General features: G+C 40.4%; 1 pseudogene; it reads right to left on the bottom strand.

Annotated features, from left to right (window-relative positions):
• LOC129684586 (zinc finger protein 14-like) overlaps positions 1-16598 on the bottom strand; it is a 48702-nt pseudogene extending 32104 nt beyond the window's left edge.
• Between the last annotated feature and the right edge of the window lie 815 nt (positions 16599-17413).

The following is a 17413-nucleotide window of genomic DNA, read 5'->3' as shown; positions in this document are numbered from 1 at the left end:
AGTGTGAATTCTTTTATGTATTTTAAGATAAGCATTACATGAAAAGACTTTACCACATTGATTACACTCATTGGGTTTCTCTCCAGTGTGAATTCTTTCATGCTTCTGGAGCAGGCTGCTTTGTGCAAAGACTTTACCACCTTGATAACATTCAAAAGGTTTCTCTTCTGTCTTAATTCGTTCATGTATTTGAGGATAACTGGAACGTATAAAGGTTTTAACACATTGAAGATATCCATACGTTTTCTTTCTAGTATGAGATCGAGGTTCTTGAAGACTATGGCAAGCAAAAGCTTTATCACCTTGATAATATTCATAGGGTTTTATTTGCAAATGACTTCTTTGGAGTAATTGCAAAGAGGAATCTGATCTAAAGGCTTTATCATGTTGATTACATTCATTGAGATCCTCCTTATCATTGGTTGATTCATATGTTTCGAGATTCCTATGAGAGTTAAAGCCTTTATCACATGGTTCATACATAAAACTTTCTTTTTCCAAATGAATGTTCTCACATTTTTGAAAGAAAAAAGAACTCACAGCTTTACCACACTGATTACTACTACAAATTTTTCCTATAGGGTGAGATACATTAAATGTGCAAAGTGAACAAGGACAGGCAGATGAATTTCCATATTCCCTGTTTTCATGAGTTTCTTCTGCACTGTGAGTTTGTTGAACTATTCCCACGAGAGTTGGAAAACCAATTAATTGTAAACTTGTATCACAGTCATCATGTCCTCTCATAGGGGGGACTACCACATATCTTCTCCTTGATCTGGGAGATGCAGAGGTACATTGCTTCTTTCCATCTCTTTTCTGCTCATATAGCTTGTATCCAGAGTGACAAATGATATGCCTAGTAACAAAGAATCACAAATAAAACATTTTCACATTGTATTTGCATTGTCTAACCATTTCTGTCTCACACATTTGTAATATAGGAATTCAGGTTTCTCCACCACAACCTTCTTTTCTTTCATGAACTTCTCAGTAAAGTAGGGAAAGTCACTACAAGCATGTGAGGGACATTAGCTGTAATATGGATGATTTTCTTATACAGAGCCTTGCAGATACACCAATATCCTTATCAATTTGTATGCATTTTTCTGATAATTGGGTGGTAAGAAACTAAATGGATGGACAATTCCAAAACATGGCTCTCATGTGGATATGATTTCCATTGTGACATCTAATAAGGCATCATTTCCTTGTCTTATCTTGTTCTAACATTTTGTTTTTGAAAGGTGGGGTGACTTGTTTTCTGTGTTTCAAGACAGTTTCTCTGCATAGCCGGGGCTTTCCTGAAACTCACTCTGTACACTAGGCAAGCCTCAAAGTCTTAGAGATCTGTCTGCCTCTGCCTCTGCCTCTGCCTCTGCCTCTTGAGTGCTAGGATAAGGACATGTCCCACCAATGCCTAGCTTTTTGTCTGGTTTCTTAAAAGAACATTCTCCAAACATTAATAAGCTACTTGGCATTGAGAAACATGTTTTTCTGGGAATTTAGTAATCATCAAAAGTCTAACCATATTTTCACTGTTGTTTTTCATTAAAACTTTAGGATACATTAAAATTTCTTTAAAGACACATACATATTAACTTGCACATGAGAATTACCTTCTTTGTCTTCCAGAATTTTGACAATGTTCAGTATTGCAGTCTTTCAATGTATAGCCTAAAATTCAGTACCAGAAAATGTGTATTACTGGTGAGCAGCAAACCTGAAATTACAGTCCTCAGTGAATATTAGATCAATGCTTGATGTATTCACCACATGCTCCCCCGTTGACAATGAAATCAGAGAAATTGACCACTTTCAAAAAGTTTGTCCTCTTAAGTAAAACAGTGAAGAAAAATGTCACAGTCTTACCTACAAAAGTGAGGTTCCAGTAGGTTTCCAGCATCACATCTTTGTAGAGACTCTTCTGGGAAGGATCCAGCAAAGCCCACTCTTCATGAGTGAAGTTCACATGCACATCCTCATAGGTCACTGCATCCTAAAATGCTCCATACATGTACATAATAAAAATGGTATGTCTGAGTGCATTCTAAAAGTACACTTCATTGAGAATAAATAGACATAATTCAGTGTACTTGATATATTCTGTGCCATACAATTTCAAATGCATTCACCAACTCATTTAAGAAGGAAACAGAAAATGAAGGATGCCATCCATTTCTGTGTCAACTGAATGGACCATAGCATTGCAGGAAAAATGCACAGCAACATATAAACAGAGACATACAAACACAGCAACACCACAAAGTAATAACAGTAAAGTTATTCTACCAAAATTATTAACTTCAGAAAAAGAAAAAAACACACACACATGGAAAAAACAGGCATGGTGGTACACACCATTTATCCCAAAGTTCAGGAGAAAGAAACGTGTAATTCTGATTTCCAGGCAAGCTTGTTGGATGTAAAGATTTACAGAACAGCCAAAAGTACATAGTGAGACCCTATCTCAAACAAAGCAAAAAAGATACAGCGCACTCATGAGCTCACTCAGATTTCCGCCAAAGAATTAAACATTCATTTCAATTCTGTACTTGTGTGTCAGAAAACTGGCGTGAGCCCTTTAAAACTGCATGGTTAATATGGCATTCCTAAGAAGAAATGTACTTTTAATAAGTTACTGACTAACAGATCAGAGAGTTCTCAAAAACATTAGTAAAGCAAATGTGGATTCTAACCAATAAAACAACAAGAAAAATAACAAAATGATGAGCACATAATGATGGGCCAAAACTCAGATTACATGTTACTTTTGAAGAGAACAATGATCAATCCCCAGCGTCCACATAGAAGCCCTCAACCATTTCTAATTCCTGATAAAGAGACTCCAATGCTGTGTTCTGGCTTCAGTTTGTCATCTTAAGGCACACATACATGCAAGAGAGCCATGCATACATTTCAAAATTATTTTCAAAAGTAAAAAATTAATAATAATACACAGATGTAGAGAGAATGTTACCTATCTCCTGAAACCTATTGGTCCAGGAGATCAGTACTAATGTCATGAACACATGCTATCTTGGTCTGAAAAATGATGCCCTCTGACAAAGACCAAAAGTCACGATTTGAATAAAGCTCTGCAAAAGAGCAAATGCTTGGCGTGTACAAAACTGTAATTCAACCAGAAAAATATATATATAAACATAAAACTACAAGGCGAGAAAAATGGTTTAGCTAGGAAAAGAAATTGTTTTCTATTTTAGCTTACATTGTTTAGGGATGGAGTCTGTAATGGAGTAGTGATGTTTCTATATGACAAGGGAAGGGCCTACTCAGTTTCAATCACACAAAGAAGGGGAAATGAAGCGAGGATATAAAAACCCAATACCCTTTGTATGAAACAAACTTCTTCCAGAAATACTCTTCCTATGGATTTCATAAGCACCACAATGACAAATGTCACCATAGAGACAAATGCTCAGGGACATCATCCTACCTTGCAGACTTTTTCTTGAATCCATCACATGTTGACCGAAGTCCTGAGAGGATCACAGTCAACCCATGGTGCAAAATGCACTTTATCTGATTTTAAAGACCCCCATATTATGTAACAGACCTGACACTGTTAAAATGTCCAAATTTCTTCTTGCATTCACGACAATCTCTTGATTATGATATTTTATAAAATCAAAACACAAATTACATCTACATGTCACACAATGAAACAGAACACACATTTCCCTTTAAAGACCAGAGAAAATATTGGACCAAGACAAGACTGAAAACCTACTGGGCAGCCCAGACCATACGTAACTGTAATAAAGATAGAACCAAACAAAATGTTCTGGAAGGAGACTGAGAAGGTAAAACACACTGCTTATAATGTTTGGCTTCCACGGTTATAATTTATGTGGTCATGTATATGGATGGACTCAACTGTCTCTTGTTGAGACCACTGAATTCTTCTCTCTGTACCTAACTTGCCTACACAATTCCTATCTGTATTAATGCTCACCTAACTAATATGTATTTTAAAGAAGAGTTAAACAGTGCACACATAACCTTTGAGAAGTGTGAATCCCACTGAGACGTGTACCACATACAGGATTGGATGTTCGGAAGGAGCTGAGCTAACCTTGAGCAAAAACCACATCCCATCTTGGATATTATGTTAATATTATATTACAACTATAGAACCTGAGCTATTGATTTAAAAAAGATCCAATAAAATAGCTAACAATTTATGTTACAAAACAAGAGAAAACAGGTTACAAGAGGTCATATGATATGAAAAAGATGATCAACATAACATCAACATATGACCAACATAAATAGCATAAATACTGACATCCTCTGACTTCCAAACTTTGCATATCACTACAGTAAACACTATACTTTCCAGAGAAAAATAAAGAAATCAACATAACACAGAAAAAAGATTATAAATAAAAATACAGCTGAATGTTTAGTGCAAGGTGAAAAACTTTGATAAGATACTAGAGAAGCTACAGCTCTCCAAGATAGTAAACTACCATTCATGCAAAAAATTAAAGGAGCTCAGTCATGCTCATTACATGGTGACGTCAGAAACAAAGACGATGACACAAAAGAGCTCCAGCTCCCCATGGTCTACACAGACACAGGCAACTGTGCAAAGTCATTCAGAAGTCCTGCTTCTGCCTGGGAGTTGCAGAAACTTGTGCTGGAACCTCAATATAAGTCAATGCATTGTCTGGACCTCACATGACCTCAAGGGACCTCACTTGACAGCCCTTGCCAAGACCCCTACTGGCTCCTGTGGCTCTTCCCCATGTGGAGACTGTGACCTCTTACTCACCATGGTGCAGTTTCTGAACTAGTTCCTGCTATTCTCAGAGCTGCCAACAGTGGTCCACAGTGCAGCACAGGGAGCCACTAGACAAGTCTCTCAGGCCCAAATATGAGCCTGCAGAATGGCAGACTGGAAGGGTCCTCCCCATTCTGACAGGTATGCCCACCTACCTAAGGCCCTATTGGGCTACTGAGGCCTGAGTGTTGAGAGAAGCTGTTAGGGACACAGTCCTGTAAAGGCGTTCAGCAGTGATTCCCAGCCCTGGCTTCCACCAAAAGCACAGAACTGTCCCGGACCTGCAGAGACTGGCATTGCGGTAAAAATTGTGCCTGAACTGCAAAACTTCCCCTTCTTTCTCAAGCACTCTGGGTCTTTAGCATATGCAGACCATCATGCACTCTGCAGTGCAGCAATTCTCCTACCTCAGAGTGGAAAATGTATCCAGCCCATTCAGGTGAAATTTAAACCACATGATTGATACTCACCATGCATCAGCAATTTTAACAGGGCAAACTCAGGATTATTATAAGCTCTTTCAGCTGCACATTATTAGCCTAAACATTAATACTTTACCAGCCTCCTATGGTGGCACACCTATCAGGCCAGCTATATTTCCTGCTATAGGAAGTGTAGACAGAAAAGATGTCAAAGTATTCCAATTTGCAGATAATATAATAGTCTACATAAGTGACCCCAAAATTCTACCACAGAACTCCCACAGATGCTAAAACCTTCAGTAAACTGGCTCTTTACAAAATTAATTCAAAAAAAATTAGTAGTCTTCCTTTATACAAGCTACAAACAGCCTGATTAAAAAAATTAGGGAAATAACACCCTTTACAATAGCAACTAATAATGTAAAGCATCTGGGTATAACTCTAACAAGTAAAACTTGTATGACAAGAACCTCAAGTCTTTTTTTTTTTTTTTTTTTTTTTTTTTTTTTTGGTTTTTCAAGACAGGGTTTTTCTATGTAGCCTTGGTTATCCTGGACTCAAATTGTAGACCACCCTGGCCTTGGACTCACAGAGACCCACCTGCCTCTGCCTCCCAAGTGCTGGGATTAACGGCATGCGGCACCACCATCCAGAAAATGTCAAGTCTTTGAAGAAAGAAATTGAAGCAGATATTAGAAGATGGAAAGATCTCCCATAGTAAAAATGAATGTCTTAACCAAAAGCAATCTGCAGACTCATTCACAGCTTCTTTCCTTCTTTCTTTCTTTCTTTCTTTCTTTCTTTCTTTCTTTCTTTCTTCCTTCCTTCCTTCCTTCCTTCCTCCCTTCCTTTCTTTCTTTCTTTCTTTCTACAGCACTGTGTCTACATACCAGAAGAGGCATCAGATCTCACTATAGATGGTCATGGGCCATCATGTGGTTCCTGAGAATTGAACTCAGGACCTTTGGAAGAACAACCAGTGTTCTTCACCTCTGAGCCATCTCTTCATCTCCTCTGTACAGCTTCTTTAAGTTAAAATAGGAACAGATGAATAACTTTTCAAGGAAATTCTTATCTCTGGGACACTTCATTTCAAAGAAATAACACTACTCTTGTTAGTATTTAGGCACCTGCTTCTGGGTTGCCTAGCAACCTATGATGTCATCATCTGTCACAACCAGGTGGCCACACCTGGAAGGCGTCGTTACCTTGCTCTTTAAAGGGAACAACCCAACACGTGGTCTCGCTCTTGCTCTTTTGCTCCCTCTTGCCCTCTGTCCCCTCTTGGTCCTATTTCCTTTCTCTGTAGGGGCGCCCCTTCTCTCCCCCATCATGCCCTGCTCTCCCTTCTCTCTCTCTATTCATCTCTATCTAATAAACCTCTTTCACATAAAATCTCTTGTGTGCCTGATGGTCATTATTTAATATGTCCCAACAACTGTGAGTTGCCAAAGAAATGAACAACTGCAGCCCTGGAGACCAGGAGACCACCATGGAGTAGGGAGCAGGAGGTGAAATAGTCAGCCCCCAATCTACTGACCTGCCAGCAAGAGTGGTGAGGTCTGCCCAGAGCCCTCAGTGTTCCGGGCTTGTGCCATTTCCCAGGACCCACCCCAATCTATAGCCTAGAAACCAGCACAGATCAGGGAGCAGGTGAGAGGGCCTGCCACCACCCATGAGCAACAGCCCAGGACCCTCGGGGCTCCACTTCCCCTGCACGTCCCACACGTGAGCTCCCAGGCCTGCACCATTTCCCAAGGCCTACCGTGAGCTGCCGCCCCAGAGGCCAGCATGTTTCAGGGAGCTGCAGGAAAACCAGAGGACTGTGGCCATCTGGGACCAGGAATTCTACTTACCCAGAAACCTACTACCATCAGAGAATACCAGGCCTGCTAATAACAGAGTCAACCAAATGGTTAAAGGTCAGCACAAGAACAACAGCAACAAAACCCAGGCCCATATGACACCACCAAAACCCAGCTATCCTATCACAGCAAGCCCTGAGAATACTATCACACTGGAATCACAAGAAAATTATCTTAAATCTGAGGTTATGAAAATGATAAAGGCCTTAAAAGAATAACATAAATCCCTCAAAGAACTGCAGGAAAATACAATCAAACAGGTGAAAGAATTAATAAACCCCTTAAAGGTATACAGGAAAATAGAACCAAATGGAAGAAGGAAATAAATAAAACTGTCCAGGACCTAAAAATGGAAATAGAAGCAATAAAGAAAACACAGTCTGAGGCAATCCTGGAGATGAAAACCTAGGGAAGAGAACAGGAACTAGACACAGCATCAGTAACAGAATACAAAAGATGGAAGACAGAATTTCAAGTGTAGAAGATATGACTGAAGAAACTAGTATTAGTCAAAGAAAATGTTAAATCTAAAAAAAGTTCCTGACACAAAACATCCAAGACATCTGGAACAATATGAAAAACCCAAACCTAATAATAATAAGAATAGAAGATGACTCAAAGCTTCAAGGCCCAGAAAATTTTTCAGCAAAATCACAGAAGAAAACTTCCCCAACCTAAAGAAAGAAATGCCTACAGGACACCAAATAGATTGAACCAGAAAAGAAAATCTTCCCATTACATAATAATCAAAACGCTAAATGTATGGCACAAAAATAAATAATGAATGAATGAATATTAAAAGCTGCAAGGGAAAAAGACCAGGTCACATATAAAAGGAAACCTATCACAGTTATACGTGACTTCTCAACAGACTGTGAAAGCCAGAAGGGCCTGAAAGATGTCATGGAGACACTAAGAGAACATAGATGTCAACCCTGACTACTATACCCAGCAATAATATCAGTCACCTTAGGTGGAGAAAACAAGATAGTCCATGATAAAATGAAGTTTAAACAGTACCTAGCCACAAACCTAACCCTACAAAAAATATTAGAAGAAAGCTCCAACCCAAGAAAACTCTAACTACACTCAGGCAAACACAAAATACAAATGACCACACACACACAAAATGAAAAGAAAGAACACAGGCACACAATATCACCACCAACATCAAAAGAACAGGAAGTAACAACCACTGGTCATTAATATCTCAATGGCTTCAACTCCCCAATAAAAAGACACAGGCTAAAATGGGTACATAAACAGGACCCATTATTCTCTTGCATACAAGAAACACACCTCAGCAATAATGACAGTCATTACCTTAAAATAAAGGGCTTAAAAATTTTTTTCCAAGCAAACAGACACAAGAAGCAAGCTGGAGTAGCTATTCTAATAATTATAATTAAATAGTCTTTCAACCAAAATTAATCAAAAAAGATATATAAGGATACTTCATACTCATTAAAGGAAAAATTGAACAAGATGACATTTCAATTCTGAACATATATGCTCCAAATGCAAGGGCACCCACATTTGTAAAAGAAACATTACTAAAGCTTAAATTACACATCCAATCCCAAACATTAATAGTAGAAGACTTCAACAGACCTCTCTCACTAATGGACAGCACATTGAGACAAAAACTAAACAGAGACATAACAAAACTAACTGATGCTATGAGAGAATTGGACCTAACAGATATCTACAGAACATTCCATCCAAACACAAAAGAATATTCCTTCTTCTCAGCACCTCATGGAACCTTCTCCAAATTTACCATATACTAGGACACAAAGAAAGCCTCAACAAATACAAGAAAATTGAAATAATACTTTGTATTCTATCAGACCACCATCGATTAAAACTAGACTTCAACAACTACAGAAACAATAGAATGCCTACAAACTCATGAAAACTGAACAACTCTCTACTTAATGTCAGTTGTCATTAAGGGTCAGAAAAGAAATAAGGAAAGAAATTAAAGACTTTCTAGAATTCAATGAGAAATAAGGCACAACATACCCAAACTTATGGGACACAATGGAAGCAGTGCTAAGAGGAAAGTTCATAGTGCTAAGTGCCTTCATAAAGAAAGTAGAGGGAGCTCATACTAGCAACTTAACAGCTAACCTGAAAGCTCTAGAAAAGAAAGCAAGCAAACATACCCAAGAGGAGTATACAGTAGAATATTATCAAACTCAGGGCTGAAATCAATAACCTAGAAACAAAGAGAACAACACAGAGAATCAACAAAACCAAGAGCTGTTTTTTTTTTTTAGAAAATCGACAACATAAACAAACCCTTAGAGAAACTAAAACACACAAGTAGTGCATGCAAATTAATAAAATCAGAAATTAAAAGGGGGGTATAAAAACAGACACCAAGGAAATCCAAGGAATCATTAGATCATACTTCAAAAACCTATATACCTCAAAATTGGAAAATGTAAATGAAATGGATGATTTTCATGACAGATACCACTTACCAAAGATCAGGTTAACAATTTAAAAACCTTTAACCCCTAAGGAAATAGAAGCTGTCATCAAAAGCCTCCCAACCTAAAAGAGCCCTGGAGCAGATGGTTAAAGCACAGAATTCTACCAGACTTTCAAAGAAAAACCAATAACCTACTCCTCAAACTTTCCCACAAGATAGGAACAGAAGGAACATTGCCAAACTCATTCTATGAGGCCACAGTCACCCTGATATCTAAGCCACATGAAGACTCGACAAAGAAAGAGAATTTCAGACCAATCTCCTGTATGAACATTGATGCAAAACTATACAATAAAATACTTGCAAACCTAATCCAGGAACACATCAAAAATATCATACAACATGATCAAGTAGGCTTTATCCCAGGAATGGAGGAATGGTTCAACATATGAAAATCCATGAACGTAATCCACCATATAAACAAGCTGAAAACAAAATTAAACAACAACAACAAAAATCCCTGACACTATTAATGATGCTCTCCTATGCTTACAGACAGGAGACTAACTTGACTGTTGTCTAGGAGGCTTCACACAGCAGCAGACTGAAATGGATGCTGGGTCTTGCTGTTAGAGCTCTGGGGGTCTTGTGGAAGTGTTAGAAGAAAGATGGAAGGACCTGAAGGGGACACAAGCCTCACAAGATCAACAGAGACAATTAACCCAGACCCATGGGGGCTTACAGAAACTGAGACATCAACTAAGGATCATGTATGGTATGGATCTAGGAACCCTGCACATTTATAGCCGGTGGGTGGGCGGCTTGATCTTCATGGGGTTGAATGACAAGCTGATGGGGGACTGCTTGCAAGATGGACTCTATTGCCTGATTTTGGATCACTTCCCCGTGCCAGGGGTGCCTTGTCTGGCCTCTCAGGATGAGGATACGCTCAATCCTGGCGTGATTTGATGTGCTAAGGAAGGATGATATAGGGTTGAGGGGGGTTCACCTTTTCTGGGAAAGAGAAGGGAAAGGAGAAGGAGAAAAAGAGGGATCTTGGAGTAGAGGAGGGAGGGGCACCCTTGGAAAGAAAAGTAAATAAACTGAAACATTAAAATAAAAAGAAAAAATTTAAAAAAAAAAAAGAAAAAACACAAGATCATCCATGATCATCTCATTAGAGGCTGAAAAGGTCTTTGATAAAATCTAGCACCCCATCTTGTTTAAAGTCTTAGGGAAATCGGAGATAGAAGGCACATATATAAATGCAATAAAGGCAATACATAGCAGGCCAATGACTAACATCAAGTTAAATGGAGAAAAACAGTGTCCCTGCTAAAAATCAAGGACAAGACAAGGCTGCCCAGTTTCACCATATCTTTTCAATATGATACTTGCAGTACTAGCTAGAGCAATAAGACAAGTAAAGGAGATCATGGGGATACAAATTAGAAGGGAAGAGGTCAAAGTATCGCTATTCACAGATGATATGATAGTATACATAAGTGAACCCCCAAGATTCTACCAGGGAACTCCTACAGCTGATAAACACCTTTAGCAAAGAGTCTGAATACAAAATTAACTCAAAAAAGCCAGCAGCCTTCCTTTATACAAGAAACAAATGGGCTGAGAAAGAAATTAGGAAAATAACACCCTTGACAATAGCCACAAATAATATAAAATATCTTGGTTAGAGTTTTAAACTCTACTGTATGACTTAAAGAACTTAAAGTCTTTGAAGAAAGAAACTGAAGTAGATTTTAGAAGGTGGAACGATCTCCCATGCTCATGGATCAGTAGGATTAACACAGTAAAAATGGACATGCTGCCAAAAGCAATCTACAGATTACCATCAAAATTCTAACACAATTTTTTAATACCTGGAAAGAGCAACCATTAACTTCATATGGAGAAATAAAAGACCCAGGATAGCCAAAACAATTCTGTAGAATAAAAGAACTTCCTGATGAGACATGATAAGCTAGTGTCAGATGGAAGGGGAGGAGGACCTCCCCTATCAATGGACTTGGAAAAGGGAATGGGAAGAGATGAGGGAGGGAGGGTGGAATTGGGAGGGAATGAGGGACGGGGCTACAGCTGAAATACAAAGTGAGTAAACTGTAATAAATATAGAAAATAAAAATTTAATTTTTTTTTTAAAAAGAACATCTCATAGTTTCAACATCCCTAATTTAAAGCTATACTACAAAGCAATAGTAATAAAAACTACATGGTATTGGCATAGAAACAGACAGGTTAATCAATGGGACTGAATTGAAGACCCAGAAACAAACCCACACTCCTAGAGGCACTTGATTTTTGACAAAGAAGCTAGAACCATACAAGAGAAAAAAGAAAGCATCTTCAACAAATGGTGCTGGTCTAACTAGATGTCTACTGTAGAAAAATGCACATAGAGCTGTGTTTATCATCCTGCAAACAATTCAAGTCCAAGTGAATCAAAGATCCTGCCATAAAACCAGAGACTCTAAACATATTAGAAGAAAAAATGGGGAAAAGTATGGAACTCCTGGGCATAGGAAACAACATCCTGAACAGAACACCAGCTTCACAGGCTCTGAGATCAGCAATTAATAAATGGAATTTCATGAAACGAAAAAGCTTCTGTAAGTCAAAGAACACTGTCAATAGAACAAAATGGCAGCCTACAGATTGGGGAAAAAATTTTTCACCAACCCTACATAAGAGAGAGGGCTAATATCCAAAATATATAAAGAATTTAAGAAATTAAACATCGACATATAAAACAATCCAATTAAAAAAACAGGGTATGGAGCTAAACTGAGAATTCACAACACAGGAATTTCAAATGGCTGAGAAGCACTTAAAAAAAAAAAAGGTTCAATGTCCTTAGCCATCAGAGAAATGTCTGGAATGTCCTTGGAGCACTATACAGGAATCAAACATCCAGGGAACAGCTAATAGTTAATTCAACTTTAATTATAGAGAACAAAGGTTATACACCCTGTGGGGAATGGAGGGCCTCCAAGAATAGGTGTACATAATTGGTTGGAACTAGGCACTTCAAGGATGCTTGATTTGCATTATATAGCACACTCTTATCATGTGACTGGAAAACACAGTACCTAATTAATATACAGGCACTTGGAGGGGAGAAGTGGCAGTGAGCTCTGTCAGAGGCCATATATCAAATGTGGTTAGGGGAGTTTGTGTCTATAGAGACACTCTTCAGATGAAGTCAGGCAGAGAGCTGGGGACCCCAGAGAGGGGAGAGAGACCTGCCATTAAGGCAGAGCTCACAAAGGCTATCTGGACCAGGCGAGAACTGCAACCTCAACCAGCAGGGTACTTCCAACATACAATATAAAATTTTCTGGAAGTATCTCCATCCGTGATTTAAAGCTTTATGACAGAGAAACATAAAAACTGCACAGTAGTAGCGTAGAAACAGACTACCTGATCAATAGAATCAAAGTGAACACCCAGAAATAAACCCATACACCTTGATATTTAACAATGAAGCCAAAACCATACAATGGGAAAAAAGAAAGCATCTTCAACAAATGGTACTGGTCTAACTGCATGTCTACATGTAGAAAACTGAAAATAGATCTGTATCAATCACCCTGCACAAAACTCAAACCCAAGTCGATCGAAGACATCAACATAAAACCAGAAGCATTAAATCTATTAGAAGAGAAAGTGGTGAAGGGCCTTGGGTTCATTGGCACAGGAGATAACTTTCTGAACAGAACACCAACAGTTCAGGCTCTAAAATCAATAACTAATAAATGAGATCTCATGAAACTGAAAAGCTTCTGTTAGGCAAAGGACCCTGTCAATAGAAGAAAACAGCAGCCTACAGATTTGGAAAAGATCTTCAACAACCCTACATTTGACAAAGGGCTAATCTAAAATATATATTTTTTAAAAAACTGAAAAAAATTGAACACCAACAAACAAAACATCCAATTAAAAAATGGGGTACAAAGCTAAACAAAGAATTCTCAGCAGAGGAATATCAAATGGCTGAGAAGCACTTAAAGAAATGTTCAACACCCTTAGTCATCAGAGAAATGCAAATCAAAATGACTCTGAGATTCCATCTTACACCCAACAAAAACTCAAGTGACAGCACATGCTGGCGAGTACATAGAGACAGGGGAACACTAATCTCTTGTTAGTGGGAGTGCAAACTTCTACAACCACTCTGGAAATCAATCTGGCACTAGCTCAAAAAATTGGGAATAGCTCTACCTCAAGAACCAGCTACACCACTACCACACAACAAGGACATTTGCTCAACTATGTTCATTGCAGCTTTATTCATAATAGCCAGAATGTGGAAACAACCTAGATGTCCCTCAACCAAGGAATGGATAAAGAAAATTGTGGTACATTTACACAATGGAATGTAAATTTGCAGACCAATGGATGGAACTAGAAAAGATCATCCTGAGCGAGATAACGCAGATCCAGAAAGGCATACATGGCATGTTCACTTATAAATGGATTTCAGCCACATAGTAAAACGCAATCATATTACCAGACCCAAAGAATTCACAGACCCAAAGAAGGTAAGGAACAAGGAACATCTAAGAGAGGATGCTTAACTCACACTCAGAAAGAGAAATAGAACAGACAGCGGAAGTGGTTGAAGAGAGGAAACAGGGTAAGAGGGAAAGCACAGAGAGAAAGGAGGGTGTGAGAATCAGATATCAGACCTGGGGAAAGCAGAGGTGGGACGGCAGAGGGTTGCAGAGGGGAGAGAAACCTTGAGTGGGGTCTTGTCTGGGGCAACCTGAAGACCTACAATAGGGTAGGCTTCTAAGTGTTAACATAGAAGGGTGACCCTAGCTGAGACTCCTAGTAACAAGGGTCATGGACACTGAAGAAGCCACCCTCTTAGTGAAGGGAGGGGAACACAAAAACTTCGACCCAAAATTTACCCTGCCTACAGGATGTGTAGGAACAAAAATAAAGCAGAGATTGAGGGAATGTCCAACCAATGACTGACCCAACCTGAAACTTACCCCAGGGCAGACAGCAAAGCCCTGACAGGATTAGCAATACTCTGCTTGCTTGCAGAGGGGAGCCAAGCATAGCTGTCCTCTGAGTGGCTCCACTCAGCACCTGATGGAAACAGATGCAGAAACCTCCCACCAATCATTGGGTGAAGCACAGGCAGCCTTGTGGAAGAGTTTGTGCGGTGGAGGAGGGGGGTATCAAAGGACCTAAAGGGGACAGGAGCTCTACAAGAAGACCAACAGAGCCAACTAACCAGGGGCCCGGGGACCAGTGAAGACTGAGGCACCAACCAAGGACCATGAATGGACTGGACCAAGGCTCCCTACACATATGTAGCCAATGGGTATCTCAGTCCTCATATAGGGTTCATAGTAAGGGGAATGGGGGCTCTTACTTCTGACATGGACCCCGTTGATCACTGGTTATCCTCAGGCACCTGACCCCTGTCATCTTACATATGGATAGGAACTAAACAGACTTACAGCCCATTGACTGAAAAAAAGCTCACTGTGACTACGGGCAGCCCAAATTAATGCTCTGCTTTGTATGTTAACTCATCTGAAGACCAACAATATTAATGAGCCACAGAGACTACTTTGTGGGCATATAGTAATGGGTTGACTAAATGTGCCTCTTCTGATGCTTTCCAAACTATGTAGACAGGTTTATCAGGACTTAATGGTATTAAAAGTTTGTTTCTGAATTAAAATAACACTTAGATTCCATTACAAAAAATTATCCTACAAAATTGAAAAGGCTTAGACTTCTCATGAGATGAAAGAAACTATGTCTGGCTTTGGAAAAAAAATGTTGTCTGTATGCTAATTGATCAGCAGTAACTGAAACATGTTGCTATAGTTCGGAAATTAACTGATACCAGTCTCTATCCTCCTGGCCCCCAGCTAACCACTCTGCTTTCAACACTGAAAGTATGTCAATCCAGATCATGAGTTTTGTGCTTAAAAGCTCCCCCTGAAAAAGGCTCAGAGCTATACAGGCATGGGCTCCCCTTAGCAGGGAGCTGGGCTAAACTTGAGTAGAAAGTAACCATGAGATCTGCTGCCATCTTGGCTATTATGTAAATATCATACTACGACAAAACAAAACTTGAAGTACAGATTCAACAAAAGTCCAATAAAATGTCTAACAATTAGTCTACAAAAAAAGAAAACTGATGAGAAAAGGTAATCACGAATGAAAAAAATGTTCAACACAAAATTGAATAAATACTAAACACAGTGACACCCTTGGACTTCAAACTTCAAATACAACTGCACTAACGACTACACTCTTGCTGGGCAGTAGTGGCCTCGCCTTTAATCCCAGCTCTGGGAAGGCAGAGGCAGGCAGGTGAGTTCCAAGCCAGCCTACTATAAAAAGAGAAACCCTGCTTCAAAAAAAAAAAAAAAACTGTACTGTACTGTACTGTCTGGGAAAGAATAAAGAGTTCAACAGACCATGAGAAAAAACTTGGAAGAAACAACACACAATGAAAACAGTCAGTTTTGACACATGAGGCCAGAAAACCGAGTAAGTTTGCTCTTTTGAACCACCGTGGCATCTACATGCAAATGTGTTAATAACACAGACTTTCCACCTGCACAGAATTAACTGCAGACGGAGCCGACACCTGACTGTCAGTGCAGAGCTTCTAGACGACACTGGAGAAACTAGGGTCTGCGAGTCAGCACACCTGCTTCCCTGCAGACAGTAAAAGCGGCTGAGGCTCGCTGCCCGGTGAGGCCAGCAACAGGAAGTTTTCCCACCAGGCTCCGCTGCCCATTCTCTGCTCGGGCGCAGGGGAATCAAGTCACTCAAAGGTCCCGCTTGCACTTGGGAGGTGCCGGGACCCCAGAAAACCTCAGGTGAACACTGGACACCTGGCCTCGCCGCCGGTCCCCGCCCCCGGGACGAACCCACTCGGGCTCCCGCGGCTCCTCCCCGCGAGGGGACGGCGGCCCCGCTCACCATGGCGCGGACTCCGAGCTCGCCCCGCTCGCCTCGGCTCCCGGCAGCCGATCACAGCGCGGCTCTCGACACAACAACCGGCGGCTTCCGCAGTTTCTCAGGGAAAACTGCAGCAAGGAGGACCCCGGAAGTGCCCGCCCCATTCTGACTGGCGGGTCGGTCTCGAGGCCCTGATTGGCTGCTGACGCCTGAGTGACAGGCGCTGCTTACCTAGCAACAGGACGCGCAGTGCTTTCCTGCAGGCTCCCACTCCAGAAGAAAACTGTTACACACCTGCGGCTTTTAGCGCTGCAGGAGAGCTTGCGCCTGGCCTGCGAAGTCGTCCCTACACTATTCCTGCACTCAGTGCACACTTCTCCTTCGAGAAGGCACAGGGTCTCTAGCATACAAAGATCATTAAACACTGGGCGGCGGTGGAGTGACCCCCTGACTCCCAGCTGAAAGGTGCACAGCCCATCCACCTCAAATTTAGACAACCTGACTGATGTCCCCGGACGTCAGCAACTTCAGTAAGGCACACCTAGGATTGCTCACCTCTCTCAGCTACACCCTGGTACCCAACGCATTAAAACTTTCCCAGCTTTCTGTGGTGGCACTTGCCTTTCATGCATTCAGGAGATGAAAGCCAGATATCAAAAGTTTAAGCCCGGTCCATAGAGTAAGTTTCAGGACAGCCAGGAAAATCAATCAAACCAACAAAGAAACAAAAACCCAACTATCAGGGCCCACAAAGGGGTGGTGACCAGGGTGAGGACCTGTAACAAGAAGACAGAAATTGAAAGTTTGGGCTCACTATGTCTTAAATAATACGATGGCTCACGTTAAGCAAGTTTATTAAGATGTACAGCTCTGATACACTATTTATAGGTGACGAATAAGACAGCACGAAGATAATTCAGCA

This window comes from Psammomys obesus, unplaced genomic scaffold (genome assembly GCF_907164565.1).
Source record: "Psammomys obesus unplaced genomic scaffold, mPsaObe1.curated_primary_1811, whole genome shotgun sequence".
Lineage (NCBI taxonomy): Eukaryota > Metazoa > Chordata > Mammalia > Rodentia > Muridae > Psammomys > Psammomys obesus.
The sequence above is the reverse complement of the archived record's forward strand: the minus strand, read 5'-3'. Positions and strand labels throughout refer to the sequence as shown.